The sequence below is a fragment of the Mustela putorius genome, unplaced genomic scaffold (assembly GCF_011764305.1).
Source record: "Mustela putorius furo isolate JIRA1106 unplaced genomic scaffold, ASM1176430v1.1 tig00003898_pilon_pilon_pilon, whole genome shotgun sequence".
Classification (NCBI taxonomy): Eukaryota; Metazoa; Chordata; class Mammalia; order Carnivora; family Mustelidae; genus Mustela; species Mustela putorius.
This window is the reverse complement of record NW_025422047.1, coordinates 2,088,016-2,110,568: the sequence shown is the minus strand read 5'-3', so window position 1 is coordinate 2,110,568 and position 22,553 is coordinate 2,088,016.

Sequence of the window (22,553 nt, the reverse complement as noted above, 5' to 3'; positions counted from 1 at the left end):
ATATGCAAGTCTGAGGAGACAAAGGGAAGGTCAGCTTTTATTCGGTTTTGTGAGGGAATGGGAGAGGATTGTTTTGAACAAAAGTTTTTAAATTTTTTTGAAGATTGTATTTATTTGAGAGAGTGAGAGAGAGCACGAGTGCGGGGTCAGGGGAGAGGGAGAAGCAGACTCTCTGATGAGCAGGGTGCTTGACATGGGACTCAATGGAGTCAAGTCATGATTCTTGAGCTGAAGGCAGACATTTAAATGACTGAGCCACCCAAGTGCCCTAAACAAAAGTTTTTTAGAGGACAGTTTGAGGTTGGGGTGGTTTCTCATTGGCCACAAGTGGGTCTTAGTGCAATGTTTCTTTCTTTCTCTAAAAAATTATTTACTTATTTACATAATCTGTACACCCAACATGGGGCTCAAACTCATGACCTTGAGAACAAGTGTCACATGTTCTACTGACTGAGCCAGCCAGGGGCCCTGCCTTCTTTTTCTCAAAAGCAGGAAATTAAATTCCTATGTGAAAAGTGTTCACCCTTTTCAAGATAAGAATTTTCTTCCTTCTTCTTGCTGCTTCTGGAAGCTGAGAGGAATGTAAGAGCATGAGCCACCCCCCTTCAGCGCTTTCCAGCTCCATTTTAAGTGAGGTTTCCTCATTTTCACAATTATGTATTATCAGGGTATATTGGTCTCCAGTTGTTTCTTATTTCCCTCATGTGGCCCCATTGAGATAATGACTTCTTTAGGGCAGAAGGTCCCTCACCTCCTGTTTCAGGATGTTTGTGAGACACTCAAACTATATCACAAACCGTTGAACAAATACTGTCTAAACCGTTGGTTGTCCAAGTCATTATATTTTAGTGCATGCTCCATATTAGGTGTGTGTCTTAGAAAAGTTTCTCTGGAGATGATGGGGTTTGAGAATAAATAGCCACTCAAAGTTATACAAGCGTAATCAGGCGGGGCTATGTCCTGAAAATTCCCCAGTCATTTCATCTTTAATGTGCCCTTCCGTGATGAAAAGCAACGAGAAGGGTTGGGAACGTTCGATACCCAAACTACTCTTGTTCATGTACTTTTATAGACACCAAGAGTGCTCTCCTAGGTAATTCCCTCAATTGTGGTTCATTAACAGCCGTTAACAATCCCCTTCTGGCCTTAATTAATTACCTTGCCTTGGCGTTGAAGAGGGAGAATGGCTGTCAAGGGCATTATTTGCTCAATTACCCAAAAGCCATAGATGATGTGTGGTAATGAATTGGAAGACAGAACACCCAGCCCTTCTCTGATCCCACAGCTGTAAAACCTTGTTCTGCCCTTTAGGGTATAAAACGTCAGCCCTTTGAAGGAGCTTGCATTCACGGCGACCCAAAATGCAACAAGAGGATGTAATATCTTCATTTTCCTTCCAGAAGAAACACTAAAGTCTCCCATTAATGATAAGGCTCAGCTTTCTAGATAATTCAGGGACCAGGAGCTGAGGCCTCTTGCTTTTCTTTCATTGTGTACTCTTCCTCATAGCTGACTTTTTGGTCATTTCATAGCTATTTCATAGCTGACTTCGTTGTTAGACCAGTTATACACTCTATGGTATAGACTTCCAATTAGAGGGGCTTCTGTTGTAAAATTACGTTTTACTTTTGTTTGCTTTAAAAATCATGTTCTGGGGCGCCTGGGTGGCTCAGTGGGTTAAGCCGCTGCCTTCGGCTCAGGTCATGATCTCAGGGTCCTGGGATCGAGTCCCACATTGGGCTCTCTGCTCAGCAGGGAGCCTGCTTCCTCCTCTCTCTCTCTCTGCCTGCCTCTCTGCCTACTTGTGATCTCTCTCTGTCAAATAAATAAATAAAATCTTAAAAAAAAAAATCATGTTCTGTTAGACTTGGGTTTATAACTATTAAAAAATGCTTTTTTCAGGGTGCCTGGGTGGCTGAGTGGGTTAAAGCCTCTGCCTTTGGCTCAGGTCATGATCTCAGGGTCCTGGGATCAAGCCCCACATCAGGCTCTCTGCTCAGCAGGGAGCCTGCTTCCTCCTTTCTCTCTGCCTACCTCTCTGCCTACTTGTGCTCTCTGTCAAATAAATAAATAAAATCTTTTTAAAAATGATTTTTTCTTTTTTTAAGGAAAGAAGTAGTAATCCTCATCAGGAAAGATAAATCTGACCCTATTTGAGATGGTTGCTAAGGAGATACTTGGTGTCATGTTGGAAATAACAAATCTTCAGGGGCTAAAGAGCTAAGGCGAAGAGAAGCTAGAAGTCAAGTGCCTCTTCCCTAATAGGAAAAAAGGAGATCAAGGCCTTTCCTGTTGATATGCTTGTTTATATGCCAGAGATCTTTCTCTTTTTACTTGAACAAAGAAAATGGAAAGCAAGTCTTTTTTTAATAAATCACAAGTTGTCAATAGTTTGTAACTTCCTTCTATTCTTGTATAACAGATTTTGAACTGACATACGCTTGGGGTCTCAAAATTATTTCAGTTCTGGAGTCAGTGGGGGTGGAAGGGTGGGGTTGGATTCAGCGGTGATTGATAGACAACTTTGAAATCCGCTCCCCTTGAGGGGCCCCTGGCTGGCTCAGTCAGTGAAGCATGCTATTCTTGATCTCAGGGTCTTGACCTCAGGGTGGAGAGTGCAAGCCCCATGCTGGGTGTAGCACTTATTTTAAAAATAAAATCTTAAAAAAAAGAAAGAAAAAAAAAGAAGAAATGCACACTACCTGAAATGTCCTGAGTATAATTTCTTATTATAAGGAAATCACTGGGTTTTTTTTTTTTTTTTTTAGATTTATGTATTTATTTGATAGAGAGACAGTGAGAGAAGGAACACAAATGAGGTTGGGAGGTAATGGGAGAAGGAGAAGCAGGATCCCCGCTGAAGAGAGAGCCCGATGTGGGTGTTGCAGGTGGGTCGGGAGGGTGAGGACCGTTAGGCGGCGTGAATCACACTTGGGCAACAGAGAGGCACTGAGGCCGCAGAAGCTGGATCCCGCTGAAGCTTGGTGCAGGCTGGGAGATGCCAGCCAGCTCACAGAAGCCTTGTCCACCCAGACTGGGGGAGAGCTAATCGAGAGCTGAGAAAAAGGCAGCTACTTTGATCAGCCATCTGACAACTGTTAGACTGGCAATGTGGAACTTGTCCTTCTGTGCTGAGGCCTGGGTGTCTACTCCCTGCCCATTCCTTGAGTTTCCCCGACCCTCAGACGCTTATCCTAGTCAATCTGTTGAGACGCACCAGAGACAAACTTTGGTCCGTTTCCTCGCTCTGCCTGTTTTCTCCTTTTGGCTCTGACTCCACCTTGCCGACTCAATCTCCTTTTCCACTCAAAGCCACATCTGGATCTCTCCTCAAAATGGAGATTTCTAGATCATTCCTTTTGGGCATACCTCATTTTTGTATCTTTCATATCTACGTCCCCAAGCAGGTGTATATTGTGGACTTTTTTGTTTTTTTCAGTCCATGACACAAACTTCAAATGCCTTTGCTCACCTATTCGAATGAAAGGTGTTTTGGTTATTTTTGTTTTGTCTTAAAACACAACTGAATGAAAAACTATGTGCCCTTTTGTCCCCACTGTGGTGTAATAAGAAATATATTTGGTCTTTGTCCATGGTTCCTGGCACAAATATCCTAAAACTCGGGATTTCTTCAGCCATAGCTGTGCGTTCTATCATTTATAAGGAGCCCCCCCTTTTTTTTCAAAGATTTTATTTATTAATTTGACAGAGATCACAAGTAAGCAGAGAGGCAGGCAGAGAGAGAGAGAGAGAGAGAAAGAGAGAGAGAGAGGAGGAAGCAGGCTCCCCACCAAGCAGAGAGCCTGATGTAGGGCTCAATCCCAGGACCCTGGGGTCATGACCTGAGCTGAAGGCCAATGCTTTAACCCACTGAGCTACCCAGGCGCCCCTAAAAGGAGCCCCTTTTGAGCCCACCTGAGTTTATGTTAATGGAGTGACTTAGGGTAGGGCCCTGTAACCTCAATATAGGGCTAGCACCAGAAAGAGCAAACAATTAGGGGCTAGAACTTTTGGCCTCACCCACCTACCTCTGGGAAGGAGAAGGGGGGGGCTATAGATGAAGCTCCATAAAAACTCATGAACAGCAAGAGTTGATGAGCTTCCACATTGGATAATACACCCACATGGGGGTGGGTGGCACACCCCAGTTCCCTGGGAATGGAAATTCCTGCATTTGGGGACCCTCTAGACCTCACCCTCTGTAGTTCTTCATTTGGCGGTTTATCTGTATCTTTTATAATATACTTTATAATAAACTGGTAAGCATAAGAAACACAGATAGTAACCTGGCCTTGCAAATGGCAGTTGAAGTGGGAGCAGCCTTGTGGGACCATGGCCTTAACCTGTGGTATCTGACACTATCTCCAGGTAGGTAGGGTCAGAATTAAGTTAAATTATAGGACACCTAGTCAGTGTCTGCTGAGAATTAGAAAATTCCCTGGTGTTGAACAACACACAATCTGACCCACCAGTCCCTCCCATTTGGTCATTTAGGATCATAAGTTCTCATCATAAGGGTTCCTCCATCCTTCCTCAGTCATGGTTTGGCACAGTCCTTCTTGAAGTTCTTTCTAGATGAATTTGGAAACTATCAGAGTTCCTCCAGTTCTGATGACTTCATGGTTTCCTCCCTACATCTAATTATCTGCAGCCCATAAATGCTATTAACCATGAAAGCTAAATAATACTTTTCGGATTATTTCTTTTCAAATTTCTGATCCCTGTAGATCACTTTTCTGTATCAGAGGAAACCATGTTGACACTCTCATGGAAAGAATGAAATGTCACCAGGAGCTCCCCAGCCGCCACCCCCTGAGGAGAATGAGTGCTGATCTGCTGGCTGGCATCAAGGCATCAGCCTGGAAGGCTTGCATGGGGCTCCCTCATTCGAGGCTGTAATGAAAACAGACAGACTTTCTGACTTCAGTAAGCATTTGATATCCAGGCAACTTGACTGTAGTATTTTGAAGTGATTTCAGTCTCCCCGTTCATATTTTATTATAGCTCAGCACGTGGCTCAGGTCTGACATAGTCCTGTGTGCACCTCATCCAGATTTTCCCTATAAATCCACCTATTTGCTACTTGCCAAATGATCAGATCTTGTCTTAGTGTGTTTGGGCTACTATAACAAAAATATCAGAAAAATAGTCACTGACATTTATTTCTTACAGTTCTGTAGGCTGGGAAGTCCAAGTTCAAGGTGCTGGCAGAGTAGGTGTCTGGTGAGTCCAATTCTTGGTTCATGAATGACTACATGACAGAGACCTGTCAGTATTATGGACTGAATTGTTTCTCCCCAAGACTCATATGTTGAAACCCTAAACCCTAAGGCCTCAGGATGTGACTGTTTCTGGAGATAAGGCCTTTAAAGAGGCAAGGAAATTAAGATGAGGACTTTACCATCGCCCCTAATCCAATCTGACTGGTATCCTTATAGGATACAGAGATTAGGACTCAAGAGAGATACCCGGGTTGCCCATGCCTGAAGGAAGGACCCCGTGAGGATGCAGTGAGGAAGCCGTGATCTCACAATAAGGAGAGAAGATTTGGAGGAGACGAACCCTGCTGACACCTTGATCTTAGACATCCAGCCTTGAGAACTGTGAGAACATATATTTCTGTGGTTCATACCCCCAACTTCATGGTACTTTGTGATGGTGGCCCTAGCACACTCATGCAGATGGTAATAGACAATTGCTAATAAGCATTCAAAGAAGCAAAACAAGAGACTTCTTTCTGAGTCAAGTGTGAACCAGAAAGAGAATCGCCCAGAGATTTTGCAGTTTCACCCTTGCTTGCAGGGTCTTTGGAAGGAAAGAGCATCCTCCATGAGCTCCCTGAGAAACTGAAGTGGGCCAATTCCTGATCTGGATTACTGATGATACCCAGGGGCCTAGTGGTGAATTATTGCCCATCAGTCCTGGTTTTCACCAGCTGTCGATTAATTACTGTCCATTAATTCTTCCGACTGACCACTTTGACTTTGAAATCTGTCTTGGTTTATGTGAGAAGTTACACGGTCATCATTCTTAGATAAAATTGAGGTACTGTGGCTCTCTACAAGAAATCTCTTCCAGGGGCGCCTGGGTGGCTCAGTGGGTTAAAGCCTTGGCCTTTGGCTCAGGTCATGATCCCAGGGTCCTGGGATCAAGCCCCACATCAGGCTCTCTGCTCAGCAGGGAGTCTGCTTCCCCCACTCTTTCCGCCTGCCTCTCAGCCTACTTGTGATCTCTATCTGTCAAATAAGTAAATAAAATCTTTAAGAAATCTCTTCCAGCTGGTATCAGAAGACCAAGCAATAGTTTCCAGGATGATTTGCTAAGGGAGAAAAGGAATCAAATATCAGTGGCTCTATGGCAGGCTCCTACCAAAACACAAAGAGGCAAGCAAGGAAGCAAATAAAAAGCAAGATTTAGCATATTATCATAAGTCTTTGTACCACACATGCCATCAGTCTAGAAACCCTCCACTGCCTCACATCTCTTCCTCCACATTCTTTCAAAGAGTTTCTAAAGGATTTTAGCTTTTGTGATTTCTCCCAGTAAGCCCGCTTTTTAAAGGAATTCAATTTTATGTAGTGCCATCTGCATAAATATCTGTGGGGCTAGGGAGGCGATCTCACAGTATCATAGACTTGCTCCCCTCCATTTCTTGCCTCTGCACAGAGTGAAGGAGGATATTTCTCTTTCTTCCGAGTAAACTTGCTGACAGGCAGAGCTAGATGCAAAATGAAATTTTAAAAGAACCGCTGAAAAGAGAGTAGATCCTAGGTGTTTTTACCGCCCGCCCCCATACGCAGCAATTATGTGAGGTGATAGATGTGTTAAATAACCTTAGTGTTGGTAATCGTTCTGCAGTATAGACAGCATCAAATCATCACAGTGTTCACACCTTACACAATGTTATATGTCAATTATGTCTCAATAAAGCCGGGCAAAGAAAAGAGCAGCTCTAATGAGGAAATGGTCAGCAAGCAACAGTAGCTCAAGGAAAAATACAATATACAAAATAACAGGGATCTACGGAAGTGGACTCCTCGATGCTCTTTTTATTTTCAGCTTTTCAGGTTAACACAGATTGAGTTAATGATGTTTCTCTATAGCTCCCAGGCAATTCAGAAATGGCAGGGCTCAGACTAGCAGAGAAGCACTTCCTACAGATTTGGGAGGGATGAGAAGCAAGGCCTGGCATTTGTGCTGCATCCCCAAGCTGCACATAGAAAGGAAAGCAGTATTATATCAGGGATTTCCCCTTGCACCCTAAGCACATGGCAATTTTCACAGGTCCCCTCCTTGTCAGTTTTGCCAGTTTGAATCAGCTACTTCAATTTCAGTAGCTAACAGGTTTTCTTTTTTAAAATTGAAGTAACCCCAGACGTTCAATGATGGAAAATGAGCCACATTAGAGTAGGGAATCATTTAAGAAGCCTGAATTCCATTTTACCCCTGGTGTTTATGTTTTCCATGGGAGAGATAAAAAATGTATAGGTTCAGAAAAAGGAAATTTCTGAAACCCTAAAGGGAACATGTGAGATGTTTCCTGCTGTTAAAGGATCATTAAAGACCAAAAACTCAGCTCAAAGGGAGGTCCACTTTTTGGATGAGTGCTGATTGCTCTTTGTAGATTTCATGTCAACCTTTTTAGGTCAATGAAGATGGGTAGAGACATTTTGAAGTTCCTGCTTTACCTTCTTCTTTAGAAACATTTTCTCAACATATGCCTCTTAGGGAGATACGTATTTTCTCAATATTACTTAATTATTCAAGAACCTGACTCATGGATGCGTCAAGAGCTTCCCCAAGTGGGGTGTGTGTCTGTGCGAGTGTGCATGTTCATGTGCATGTGTGTATATTTTCATGTGCACCCTTTGGTCGACTGTCTAAGCTTTCTAGGTAATTGTCTGCATTGGGTCATAGCGTTCAGACTATAAGCTCCAACAGAACTACTGCTGGGTCTGTTAATGTTGAACTCTATCAATCACTACATGCTACTCAAAGATGAGTAAAAAAGATGAGATGGTGAAAGGGTACAGCACCCTTCCTGAGAAAGGAAATGGAATTTTTTGGTTATTCATGCCATATTATAATCCATCCAAGGCAATTCACGTTGTTATGTTTTATTATTCTATCCAAATATTATGCTATCTGTATTATAGAATTTTTTTCAAAGAAAAGCATTCAAGGTAAATAATATAAATACATTCAGCCTGATATGAACTATGAAAGCGAAAGTCATAAATGTCTTCCTATCAAGCCCTTGGCCTGCAGACAGTATCTAAACCATGTCAAATATACTGTGTATTGTGCTTTTATTGATTTTTTTTTATCATGGCAAAACACAAAACATAAAATTTACCCTGGTAACTATTTTTAAGTGTACAGGTTAGTAGTGTTAAGTATATTTGCATTGATCTTCAGAACTTTTTCATCTTGCAGAACTGAAACTCTATATCCATTAAACAACTCCCCTTTTCTCCATTTCTTAGCTCCTGGTAATCGCCACTCTTCTTTCTGTTTCTAAAAATCTGACTGGTTCACATATATCATATGAGTGGAATAATACAATATTTATTTTTTCGTTACTAGCTTCTTTCACTTAGCATAATGTCCTCAAATTTCATCCATGTTGTATCATGACGGGAATACCTTCCTTTTTGAAGGCCGGATAATACCCCATTGTATGTGTAAGTCATGTTTTCTTTATCCATTCCTCTGTTGATGGACATTTGCATTGCTTTCACTTCTTGGCTATTGTGAACAATGCTGCTATGAATACAGGTGTGCAGAAATTTCTCCAAGACCCTGCTTTCAATCGTTTTGGATACGTACCCTGAACTGGGATTGCTGGTAGTTGTATTTTCAATTAAAAAAAAAAAAAAACCACCATACTGTTTTCCATAGTGGTTGAGCCCTTTTGAGGTACCACCAGTACTGCACAAGGGTTCTGATTTCTCCAAATTCTCACCAAGACTTGCTAGTTTCTGTTTATCTGATAGCTGTCCTAATGGTGTGAATCTTATGATTTTTCATTCTTTTTTTAAAAAGATTTTATTTGTTTATTTATTTGTTTGCTTGTTTATTTATTTAGAGGTGGCGGGGGAGGGAGAGAGGTGGGTGAGAGAGATCCCAAGCAGACTCTGCTGAGTGTAGAGCCTGATGTGGAAATCAATCCCATGATGCTGAGATAACGACCTAAACCAAAATCAAGACTCAGGTGCTCAACTGACTGAGCCACCCAGGCACCCCAAATCTTACTGATTTTTAACTAACAGGCTACACAATCTCTACTAGGGTCTGTTTTCCTGTCCTCTAATGTTCACTATTGAAATAATTTATGTTTGTTCATTCATTCACTCAGTCTTCTGAGTGAATTCACTCAGCACCTACAGGGGATATAAGGACTTTTTAAAAATAGACTTCTTGCATGCCATCAGACAGCTAACAGTTTCATCAAGGACATATCTGTAAATACTTACATCTGTAAGTACATTACATTTACATCACATATGTGAGTGATAAATGTCAAAATACATTCAGATAGGGGCGCCTGGGTGGCTCAGTGGGTTAAGCTGCTGCCTTCGGCTCAGGTCATGATCTCAGGGTCCTGGGATCGAGCCCCGCATCGGACTCTCTGCTCAGCAGGGAGCCTGCTTCCTCCTCTCTCGCTCGCTGCCTGCCTCTCTGCCTACTTGTGATCTCTCTCTCTGTCAAATAAATAAATAAAATCTTTAAAAAAAAAACATTCAGATAAATTGTGACAGAGCACTAAGGAAGGAGTACTTAAGTCCTCCCTGGTGAGAGAACCCCAAGAAGGTGATGGCTGAGCTGATTCTTAAAGTATAAATTTCTTAAGGCAGAGAAGCAGAAGGGGGAGGCCCAGGGTTTTGCATATGTAAAAGTACAAAGGAATGGAAGGACATTTAATTTAGGAAACCACAGGATATTTCTCTTGGAGATGGTCAGAGCATAGGATATGCAGTGGAGTGTGACAAGGCAAATAGTAGAGTTGATGCTAACATGTAGGCAAGAACAAAATGTGAAGCATTGGTATGCCATGTTCCAGAAAGTGTTAATTCCATCATCAGGGAAGTGAGATGGATGGGTGCAGGGAGAGGTGGAGAGGACAAGACTGATGATGAGGAGGACAACTGGGAAATTTCAGTTGTCCTGAACACAGGCTGAATGAAATAGGGATGTTAGTATAGGCCAGATTCAAAAGATACTTGAGTTGAATATGAACTCTGGTGAACGTGAATGTGGGAGGTGAATATGGGCCCTGACGAGTTGCTTGATGTGGCGTATAATGGAAGGGAAGGCATCTGGGAATACTCAGACTTCTGATTTGTGATGGCCCTAACTGAGATGAGACAAAAGGGTGGGGGCGAGCAGGCTGTTGGTGCTATTGAGGTGCGGGCACTAGGAAGACGAGGAGATGCAGAAGGAGAGCTATTTGTAAGGGTAGCTGGAAATGAGCCTGGAGCTCCAGAATGAGGTCTGAGCCAGAACAATGTAGATTTGGAAGTCACCACAGATAATGAGTGAAGCCCACGGGAGGGGATGACCTCACTCAGCAGACCACACAGCACAGGAGGAGAAGACTGAGGATAAAACTCACGGAAGCCCAGCATTGACAGGATGAGAGAGACCTGTGGAAAGGTCAGAAGAGCCAGAAGGAAAGAGGTCTCAGGTTGGCCAGAGAAGTGACAGATTGACTGAAAACTGTCCAGTGAATTTGGCAGCCAGATTATCGTCACCGTGGCGAGAGCATTCTCAGTGGACTAAAGGCCGTAGGATTCAGACTGCGGTGACTCGAGGGAGGTGAGGAGCTGAAAACCATCAATGTGGAATGCTCTTCAAGGTTTTTATCAAAAGGGGAGGTGGGGTGCCTGGATGGCTCAGTGGGTTGAAGTGTCTGCCTTTGGCTCAGGTCATGATCCCCGGGTCCTGGGATTGAGCCCCACATCAGGCTCTCTGCAGAGTGCCTGTTTCCTCCTCTCTCTCCCTGCCTGCCTCTCTGCTTACTTGTGATTTCTTGTCTGTCAAATAAATAAATAAAATATTTTTTTAAACAAAGGTGGGGGGGGTGGGAAAGGATGGGAGGGTAACTGGAGAGCTGAAAGCACGTTTTCTGTTTTTACTTTTTTTGTTGGCTTTTTTCTGAGATGAGTATGTTTCTAGGCTGGAAGGAAAAACTGGAAATGGAAGAGAAGGGTGAGAAATTGATTTAACAGAATCCTGAAGTGAAAAATTTGCCAGGTTTAAAAGTCCAAGTGGAGACGTTAGCACTGGGCAAGAGGAGGTAAGAACAGCTGTTCTGGGCATGGAGCTGTCCTGTGTAAGGGGAAATCACTCCTTCTTGTACTTGAGAGCAAGTCTTTTAGTACTCAGCCAAGACTAAAAATCGATCAATATCTTTTCTCCATTATTAGAACACCACCACCAATACAAATCCTACTATCTAAATTTCTAACCCTATCCGATTCATTTGAACTCCAAAGAGTTCAATTTGGTGATTTGTAAAAAATCAATCACCAAAAACAATAGATGGACTCTCCTAGGTATCGCTCCTTATGATTTCCCGGTAAAACAGGAATCCTGGGTTTCTCCATGACAGGGTTGCTAAGCGACCATGTCACTATCTAACATTATCTATCAAAATGGCCCGACACACAAAATAACCTTACTCTAAGTGCAAACGTAACACCATACTTCATTTTGCTTTCCCCTTCTCCCCCATAAACTTGGCGGTCCTTATGAAAGGGAAAATTTGCCATCAAACCAAGGGATAATTGTTTCCTTAACAGTGAAATTCATTTTAAGGCATTTAGCCCACATTACAAAAATAGTACCTATGTGTGTTCCAGAACAGAAGCCGGGGAAATGCTTGAGTTGTTAGAGTGATTTCATTTAGAAACATTCCCAACCATTGTACATTTGCATCGCGCGTCTGTTGCTAGAGAAAAATAGAAAAGATTTGTCTTAACGAATTATTGATAGAATTTAAGTGTGAACCTTTTTTATGAGCTTGAAGGGACTATTTTCTTGGGCACAGAGCACAAGAGGGTGAGAGAGAAATATAGTATTTATTATTTATGTTTATATTTATTATTAAAATTCCTAAGGATAATGTGCTTTGTGGAACACTCTGAGATTTATAACATTTAATGCTTACCAACTGCCATTTTCTTAGAGAATGGTATTTTGGGGGATAGATTTTGATGACTGGGGAATGGAAAGGAAGTTAATATCAGTTAGATACCCACTGGAGCCTGGGAGGCTTGCATACATATTCTCATTTACTTCCCAAACTCTGAAACAGTCATTATCCTTAGCCATTCAATACATCTAGATTTATTAATTTAGGGAGAAAGAGAGAAACCTGCTGGAGTCAGTCCCGTGTATATGTGTTAGACCCAAAACAGTGTCTTTTCTTTTCTCCATATTTTTTGCTCAGGCATCCCTTCAACTCTGGGAGACTAAGGGGTCTCCACTACTTGAACACTGCTATCACTCATCATTCCTCATAACTCATCAGGTCCTGTCTAGTGTAGAACTGTGCTCTAACGAATCGCTTTCTCCTACATGGATTGCCTTTTTACTCCCCTTTTAATACTCGTATTCTTTATCTTTGAAGCCTAGCTGACATTCCATTTTTTTCACCCTTCCCCAGAAGTTCCAGAATTCCTTGATTTCCTGGTAAGCTGAGCTCTAAAACCCTCACTAAGACCAGGAACAAATCAAGCCTATCTTAGCAAATGACAACACATTCTGGAACCATCCGTGGGTCCATGGGTGATACATTAAGTCTTTCTACCAAGACTTGACATGCTGGGACTGGAAAACATCATATGAATATAAGACCTTCATACCTGTTAAACCAGGTAATTAACAACGTATACAGCATGTTCGTTAAGACAAAGAGGACGGTATGACTCCTAGATCCTGTATAAAGAGCCAATGAGAATGAAACTGAGGAGTGGACACTTCATGAAGTGAAATCTAAAGCTGACATTTTCCTTCTCTGGCCTACCAGATAGAACTCCTGGTAAGAGCACAAAACTCTAGTTACCACTGTTAATTTAAATAAAGAGACCGTTGGACCGAAGTGGCTCTCATGCCTTGGCAGCCTAAGTGAACTTATCCAAGCCTGTAAATGCAGCAAGTTTACAAAGTCAAAACCCAAGAACAACCAATCACAAACAGCCAACTAGGCTATAGCCAATCAATAATTTCCTTGCTTTGTTTTCACCTTTTCTTTATTAAAAGTCTCTCCCTGAGCGCCTGTCGGTGAAACACACCTAACCACTCCCAGTTTGGAACTGCAGGATTCCAATAGACTTTTGTTCAAGTAAAATCTTAAATTATTTAACACGTCTCAGTTTATCTTTTAACACCACTCTAGGAGAACTACGGAATGAATGAAAAGGAAGGAGAAAGTTGGTGAATAGCACCTTGGTTAGATATCGGGATTCTCGTTTATTGGTGATTGGCCTTCAGGTTTCCTACAAGAGATATCTCATTGCTAAATACACTCTCAGTGGCCTCCTCAGTACCTTTTTGTCTCTAATGCAGCACACGAATCACTCACCAGGCATCTCAGGTTGTTGACAATGAATGTGCAATCTATTCCGTCTAGGTAAGGGTTCATAATTCTAATCCCCAAAGTCTCCTTCTTTCACAATACAGGGAAATAGGGTTTGGAACATTAACTAGCTTTCATCTAAAGGTGAATAACTGGCTTCCCAAAGGTTGTGTGGGTGCATGTGTGTGTGCTCATGCACTTCTGGTGTATTTCAAACTGGCATCAGATTGTGTTCCCACATCCACTCTTCGTCTAAGGAAAGGCTGTATGTGTTTGAGGTACAGTTTGTACAAGTCATATTTCCATCCACCATGATATAGAGTGGTCTTAAGAAATCCATCTCATCGGAATTTCCTTTTAAATGAATACTCAGAAATAGGCATACAAAATTAAGAAAAATTTTTATTTGAGTATAGTACAGTTGATTTCACTACAGCTTCAGGAGACTTGGAAAATAAAACTTTATCCTTGGCAAATTTGGCCAAAATGCACTAAAAAAATCCATTCTTCTCATCTCTTAAACTGCCAATCAAGAAGGTCAATAATGCCTTTATGACCTACAGATCTGTTTGCCTCTATTAATGACTGAGATGTCCATAAAATTTAATGTGTTCATCTGGATCCACTGGCTTATAAAAAGGCATGGGTTTGCCGACTTTGCCACCCTGTTTATGCACAACACGTATCCTAAACTGAAAGGTATTTTGTGTTCCTTTACTCCCCTCTGCTGGTTAATTCTAATACAGCACTTATTAAAAGAAAAAAAAAAAAAGGATTGATAGAAACAATGTTTCTAATACAAGAAAATAATGTTGAAAATCACACACACACAAAAAAAATGTGTTCAGTCTTTTCCTAGAAGGCAATTCTTTCAGTTTGCAATATTAGACCTTACGTTAGATGACAAATTTGGTCTATATAACTTGGTCTCTAGTGTTTCTAGTGTCCAGATATTTTTTTCCTCACATTTGATAAATGGTCAAGAGAATGAAGCCATGTGGATTAGGAAGAGTGAATTTGGTCACAAAAAATGAAGTCATTTACAGATTGAACTAGCACCACACCACACCTTCCTTATATTGATTCGTTTATACAAATCCCTTAGTCTTCCACATACCCATGGCCCTTGTCCTACAACAATACAATGAAATCGGCATGTACATTTTAAAATAGAGAACTTACTCTTCCTAAAAAGCAAAAGGGATCACTGAGGTCAGCCTCAGGTAAAATTTTGAAATAGATTCATGTATTTGACACCTCCAACTGTTTCTTTTTTGCCATTTCCTCTGTAAACCCCTCTGTTTCCTCCCCAGGTGAACCATGGTCTAATTCTATCAAGATTGTCCTTGAGAAAATAAAGTATCTGGGGCACTTGGGTGGCTCAGCCAGTTAGTATCCAACTCTTGATTTTGGCTCAGATCATGATCTCAGGGTCCTGCGCCTGAGCCCTTCCTTGGCCTCTGTGTGGAGTGTGGAGCCTGTTAAGATTCTCCCTCTCCCTCTGCCCCTCCACCCCTTCTCCCCACCCCATCCCTTTTCAAAGATTTAATTTATTTATTTGTCAGAGAGAGAGAGAGAACAAGCAGAGAGAGCAGCAGAGGGAGAAGCAGGCTCCCTGCTGAGCAAGGAGCCTGATGTAGGCCTCTATCCCAGGACCCTGGGATCATAACCTGAGCCGAAGGCAGAGGCTTAACTGATTGAGCCACCCAGGTGCACTGCCCTCTCTCTTTCTCTGAAAGGAAGAAAGAGAATGAAAGAAAAAGAAAAAGAAAGAAAGAGAGAGAGAAAGAAAGAGAAAAGAAAAGAAAAAGGTATCTGAAAGATTTATTTATAAGAAGTATCTCATCTCTCTGGATAATTTGCATTTTAAAAGAAAACCAGAACTAAAGTACCCAGCTACTCATAGGAAATTACAGAGATTAGTGAGAGACACATGTTTAGAAAGACAGGTTTTTGGTTGCCACTCAAATCAAAAGGTGGTGACTTTTGAATCAAGGCTGCTCCCAAGGCTGCCTGTGATCCCCACAGGGAAGTTGTTGCAATCAGTTTTGTGTATGACGTTGGGAATGGACTTTGGAGCCAGGAAGATGAGATTGGAATCTCAGCTCTGCCAATTAACATCTTAGGGTCTTGTACAACTTTCTTAACCTCTCTCAGCCTCAGCTCTCTCATCTGTAAAATAGGGACAATACCTACTTTCATAGGGCTGCTGTGAGGATTAATGTCTGGCATGTTGTGTATAATAAATGCTTGTTCCCTCTGTCTCTTCCCTTGACGGTGCCTCACACGGCAGAAGAATCCAAGGTTTTCAAAAGGTTACAAACTAACACCTGATAACTTTGGTGTTAAGATTATGCGGCTGAATAAGCTCTTTCCTCCATAATTTTTCATAGAAAACATTTCCTAGAAATATTTCCAAATCAGGCCCTGTTCCCTGCTTCATCCAGAATTCCTTCAAGTAGTAAAGACTCTCTTCTTGTCCTGAAATATCCACGTGACTTCATGTTCTTTATGTCCACTCTTCCTGGGCTGGGAGGCCACTATCTTTAGTTAACGACCACCTTTGCTTGGTGTGGTGCAGAGGAACAGAATCTGTGGAGAGCTGTCCCTGCTGCATGGCCAGTGGAAGGACAGGTAGTGCATTTGAGCTGGTCACCATTATGGACGCCAGGGGCTGGGTGCTCAAAGTCCTTGAGAAACCATCAGCACTCCCTTCACCATCAGCCTGGTCTCGAATGTGTAAGGATGTCTCACCAGCTGGTTCTATTATCACCTATCCTTTTTTCTCTCTCTTTTCAGGGAAGGCGCCAAAGCAGTAACTACTACCCAAAACGTTGGGTTCTGTACAGACAGGATTCTCTGAACACTGAAGGCAGTTCAGTGAAGTGAAGGCTGCTGGCAGAGGTTAAGTGAATCCACCCCTGTTTTAATTTCAGCCATAAAAAATGTACTGAGGTAGTTCATTCTGCTCATCCATAAATTCTAATCAAAAGTCTAGGCATTAGGGATTTTAATGCCTCATATATTCTGTGCATTATAGTGATGAGGTACTTTACAGCCATGACCTTTTCAATATTCTTACTTGCTTGATTGAGCCAGGAGCTCTACTCTGTTTACAGCATTATTGACCTCCTTAAGAGGTACACAAGATAAATAGATAAATACTCTAAACTGTTTAAGGGAAACTCGCTAAGACCAGATGTGGTGTGACTCTGGGGCGGGGGCAGGAATGGGAATGCTATCCTTTCCTCTTACAGCAAGCATTTGGGAGGGAAGTTCAGCAGAGAGAGTCTTTGTTCAGAGAAGCAGGGGGAAAGGGATCACAAAATGCAAGATCCTGGAGGGTTGCCTGGGTGGCTCAGTTGATAAGCATCTGTCTCCATTCAGATCATTATCCTGAAGTCCCACTCCCACTGCTGGTGTTCCCTCTCTCGCTGTGTCTTTCTCTGTCAAATATATAAATAAAAACTGAAAGAAAGAAAGAACGAAGGAATAAGAAAGAACAAGAAAGAAAGAACCTGAAGATAGAGCCTCACATACAGTGTAGACTTTCTCTCACCTTTTAGCATTTTATCCAGCTGTCAGAACTCCCTGAGGGCTGAGACTTCTTCTTCTTCTTCTTCTTTTTTAAAGATTTTATTATTTTGAGAGAGAGGGGGAGAGAGCATGGGAGAAACAGTACAATCACAGGGGAGGGGCAGAGGGAGAGGGAGAAGCTGATTCTCCACTGAGCAAGGAGCTCTACACAAAACTCTATCCCAGGACCCTGGGATTATGACCTGAGCTGAACGCAGATGCTTAACTAACTGATCCACGCAGGTGCCTTCTGACTTTGTGGCAGCTCTAAGTACCTGTAATCATAATAGTTTGTATTTACTGAGGTCTTCTGTGTGCCAGGCAAAACGTTAAGAATTTTAGAATCTTTTTATTCTCATAACTTTCTGAGGTGAATACCTGAATATTTCTGTTTTACAGATGAGGAATTTGGAGCTTAGACAAGTTAGATAACTTTCCCGTAATTAAGTGGTAGAGCTGGGATTCAAACCCTGGTCATCTCACTTCATTCCCTCTGGGGGCCATAAAAACTCACCCCTCAGCTATCCTGCTACAAGGAGCACAGTTGGTGGATCGTCCCAGCTGCTGGCCCTCTGGATCCACCATGGTATTTGCACTATGGGCTACTCCCAGACCATGACTTAGGGTTACTAAGGGTTTGCTAACCCATTCCTATGGAGGTATAGAATTCCATGTGACTTTATGTGAGGAACACCCCATCAGCCCGGCCAGAATTTCTTAGAACAGCTCTGTAATTGGAGATTCTTTCCCATCTAAACTTCCTTCCCTCTCCTTGCAGGTGTGCGACCTGCATCACGATGTGAGGCTCTTCCCTTACACCTGCTTCCTCTTTTCTCCTTCACAAGCATTGCCCTGAACAAATCTCCTGCACATCTAATCATGTCTTGGTGTCTGCTTTTTGGAGGGTCCAAAAAACACACTACCCCTGCCATATTCTGACATAAACCTTATCCTTATCTGCTCACTCCAAGGGCCAAGCAAGCATGGCCAGTCACATTTTAGATTGATGGAATACCTGTCTTCGAAAGACCTTTGATGATTTCAAAATATTACTTCCCCCATTCTGTATTCTTTAATTAAAAAAATAAACATGATCTACAGTTACGGTGACATTTCTTAGATCTGAGGGACCACAAAAACATGTGACTAAAGGTTAGAGACATAGTGTTCGTGCAGAGATAGGAAAATGAGAAGAGCCCTGAAGGGCGTTCTTACCAGGTTTATCCAAACACGGTGCAGAGTGCACCGAAGCTATTCCCCAAACACCAGGCACCAAATGCTTTGAAATGACAGAAAAAAGTATAAAGAATTCAGCAAATACTGGGATATGCAGCCTAATTCCCTCCTCTTTTTGGAACGTCCCAATACTCAATGGTGTATTAAAGACCCCTACGGATCCCACGGCAAAGAGACTGGCTTCAATCCCCACATCTAGTCTTCCTCTCATCCCAAATCTAGTCTTAATTTCCACCCTCAAGGTGTTTTCTTGCTTTCATGTGTTAGTTTGTTGACCCTATTCTCTAAGAGTGGCAACTGAAAGATTTTCTTACTTAGAGGAATTCCTCAACCATCCATCTAAAAAGCATTCACTGGGAATGTCCAAGTTTCAGGCTATACTTTGTGGGAAGTAAACATAAACCTGGTCCCTAACTTCCTGAGAGACTTAAATACAGAAAAGGAAAGGTAAGGCATGCAAATAGATTATTCAACAGGAGCTGCTCTGGATAAGGGCCCTAGTGTTGCTCCTTGGGACCAACAGGAAATGTTCTGTGAGAAAAATCATCTTTGTGCTGGCCTTCAAGGGTTGTCTTCCTTCATATGGATTATAACTCCAATTAACTTTCAAAATGGAAATAACTTGACTTTTAATGATTATAAAGTAACACCTATATATTAGTTTCCTAGGACTACCATGACAAGATATCAAAAAATGAATGGCTTTTCAACAACAGAGATTTATTCCCTCTCAATTCTGGATACTAGAAGTCTAGAATCGAGGTATTGATTTCACCTTACCTCTTTCTAGTTTCTGGTGGGAGCCTTCAAGCATCAATCCTTGGTGGTTCTATTTTTTAAAAATATTTTACTTATTTGTTTGAGAGACAGAGCATAAGCAGGGGAAGCAGCCAAGGAGAGGGAGAAGGAGGCTCCCTGCTGAGCAGGGAACCTGACATGGGGCTCGACCTCAGGACCCCGGAATAATGACCTGAAGTGAAAGCAAATGCTTGACTGACTGAGCCACCCAAGTGCCCCAATCCTTGGTGGTTCTAGACACAACACTTGAATCTCTTTCTCCATCATCACATGGCATTCTCACTTTACACGGCTGTTTCTCCTCTTCTTATAAGGATACTACTTGTGTTCTAAGTCCACACTATTCTAGTGTGGTCTCATCTTAACGAAGTACATACATCAATAAGGTCACATTTTGACAAGCTGAGGGTTGGAACTTCAACATAACTTTTGGGGGGACAGAATTCAACCTCATATACTCACTATTAAAAAATCAGATGATAATAGAAAAACACAAAGAAGGATGCAAATGATACCACTGAAAAATGATCACTGTTAATAACTTTCTATTTTTCTTTACATACACATGTATAAGAAACAACATATTCTATATACAATGTTGTGACTTCCTTTTTCTCAAATTATATCCGAAATATCTTCCAAATCAGTAAATATATATATGACCCAGGTAATTGATACACAGTAATTTATCTAATCAGGTCTGTCCTATGATTGAAAGCACTATAAACTGCCCATTATTTAGCTTTGTAAAAGACCAAAAACTTCTAAGTCTTTATATACTTACAGTTTTAATTTAGTCATTTTTAAAAAGGTTTTATTTATTTATTTGACAGGGAGAGAGAGAGAGAGACAGCAAGAGAAGGAATATAAGCAGGGGGAGTGAGAGACAGAGAAGCAGGCTTCCCGCTGAGCAGGGAGCCTGACTTGGGGCTGGATCCCAGGACCTCATATGGGATCATGACCTGAGCTGAAAGCAGATGCTTAACGAACTAAGCCACCCAGGCATCCCTAGTCATTTGTGTTTATCTATCATTATCCTTTTCCATCTCATTTTTCCTGTACCTTAAAAAAAATTAAAAAGTCTTCCAGTTTCTTACTCCAGAACACTTATATAGTCTCAGGAAGCTATTATTTTATGTTTGGCATTTTTGTCAGTCATTTCAGAGTTGGGCTATGAGCCATCAGTGGCTAACACTCTTGCAAGTGGGGGAACAAGGACCTCAGCTCTAGAGGGATCGGATCTAGGTGCAGCACCACAGTGTCCATTATTCTGGTGAGAACTCCAGTGACCTGAGGAAATCACCGTATTGTTTTCCACCTAGGTCAAGTCCAAATTTAAGACAGATGTTTCCTCAAATGGTTCTGTTTTATTAATAAATGAGTCTCATGCCTGTGCAAAGTGTCAGGCCTCAGAGGCAGTGATTTCAAGGACAATCACCTCTGGATCTGATTTGAGAAGCTAAACCAGTCACCTTTTTTCAAAGCAAGGATACAGGAAGAAGTTTTCGGGAGGTAGTTTAACAGAAACTTGATTGATTTCACAGAAAAGAGAGCTACGTGAGTTACTGGATAAAGAAAATGGTGTGTGCCATATGATGGCACTAACTAAAAGCAAAGTCTTATGATTCAATAAAGATGATAACCCTTGACTTTTTCAATATACAGATTTTCCTCAACTTAACAGTGAGGTTACATCACAATAAACTCGTAAGTTGAAAACACTAAGTCAAAAATACATTTAATACACCTAACCTACCGAACATCATTGCTTAGCCTAGCCCACCTTAAACATGCTCAGAGCACTGACGTTAGCCTAAGTTGGGCAAAATCATCAAACACAAAGCCTACTTTATAATAAAGTGTTGACTATCTTGTGTAATTTCTTGGATATTGTACTGAAAGTGAACAACAGAATGGTTGTATGAGTACAGCATGGTAGGAGTGTATGGGTTGTTTGCTCTGGTCATGGTGTGGTTACTGGGAGCTGCAGCTTGCTGTCACTGCCCAGCATTGTGAGAGAATAGCTCACTGCATAATGCTAGCCCCAGGAAAGATCAAAAATTCAAAAGCTGATAAATGATTTCTATAAAACGCATATGACTTTCATACAATCATAAAATAAAAAAATTTAAGTTGAACAATCATAAGTTGGGGACTGTCTGTACTCTATGGGGCTTTCAGTAGTAGTGTTTTGCTACTTTTGGAGATAGGTGTGGGAGTTTGCTGAAGTGAGATGAAATAAAAATGTCTACGGTTGGATAGCCATATGGAAAAAGGGAAAATTCCATTCTTTATTCTACATTGGATAAATCCCAAATGGATCAGAGATATATTTTTTTTAAAGAAAGAAAACCATACCAGTACTAAAAAAATAAAATAAGTGAAGTCCTTTATAACCTGAGAGGGGGGTAAACATTTCTACCTATGACTTAGAATCTAGAGTATTAAGGGAAGAGATTGATTACAATTTAAACAAACAAAAATGCAAAAGCAGAAAGTCCAATAAAAGTCATTAAAAGTGTTCAGAGTATTTCACATTGGGCTAATATGTAAAATGTTTCCAAAATTTTTTTAGAGATCATCCGTTGGAAAACAGGCCTTGCTCTCCATCTGTTGGTTACCATTTTTATGAGATTTTGGCTTATCTATTATATTTACTTTGGAAATAAAAACAAGTGCCTACTTGTGTATGTATTTCTAAGCCCCCTTTTACACAAAAGGTAGCATACTATATACCTTCTTTTGGGCCTTGCTTGTTCCACTTCATTTCATAGTCGTGTATCCGCCACATTCCTCAAGACTCATCATACTTCACTGTATGCACGTGTCATTTGAAAAGATGCTCCACCTCACTTATAAAAAGATAAATGTAAAACTGTAATCATATACCATTTGCTACCTATCAAATTAGCAAAAATCCACTCTATTGGAGAGGCTGTGGGGAAACAAGAACTCTCATAAGTTGCAAGTGTGAATATAAAATCACACAACCCCTATGAAGGTGAATTTGGCAATATTAAACAAAATAACATGTTCCTTTACCTAGCAATTCCATTGGTAGGATTCTATGCTAATGAGCCATTAGCAAAAGCATATTGTCTATGCACACAGAACTTCTGTAATACCAAAAGACTGGAAATACCCCATGTATCTAGCCATAGAGGCATAGTTGAATAAACTTCCATCTACATATAACTAAAGAGAAGAATTATGTGCAGTTCAGGGTATGTACAGGGTACTTTGCTAGTATATCCTAATGGGACACAGCATGAGGACAAAAAGAAACACACAAACTTAAGCTTCACTCAGCAGTTTTAGCAATATTGTTATTATTTATATATATATGTATGTGTGTATACAT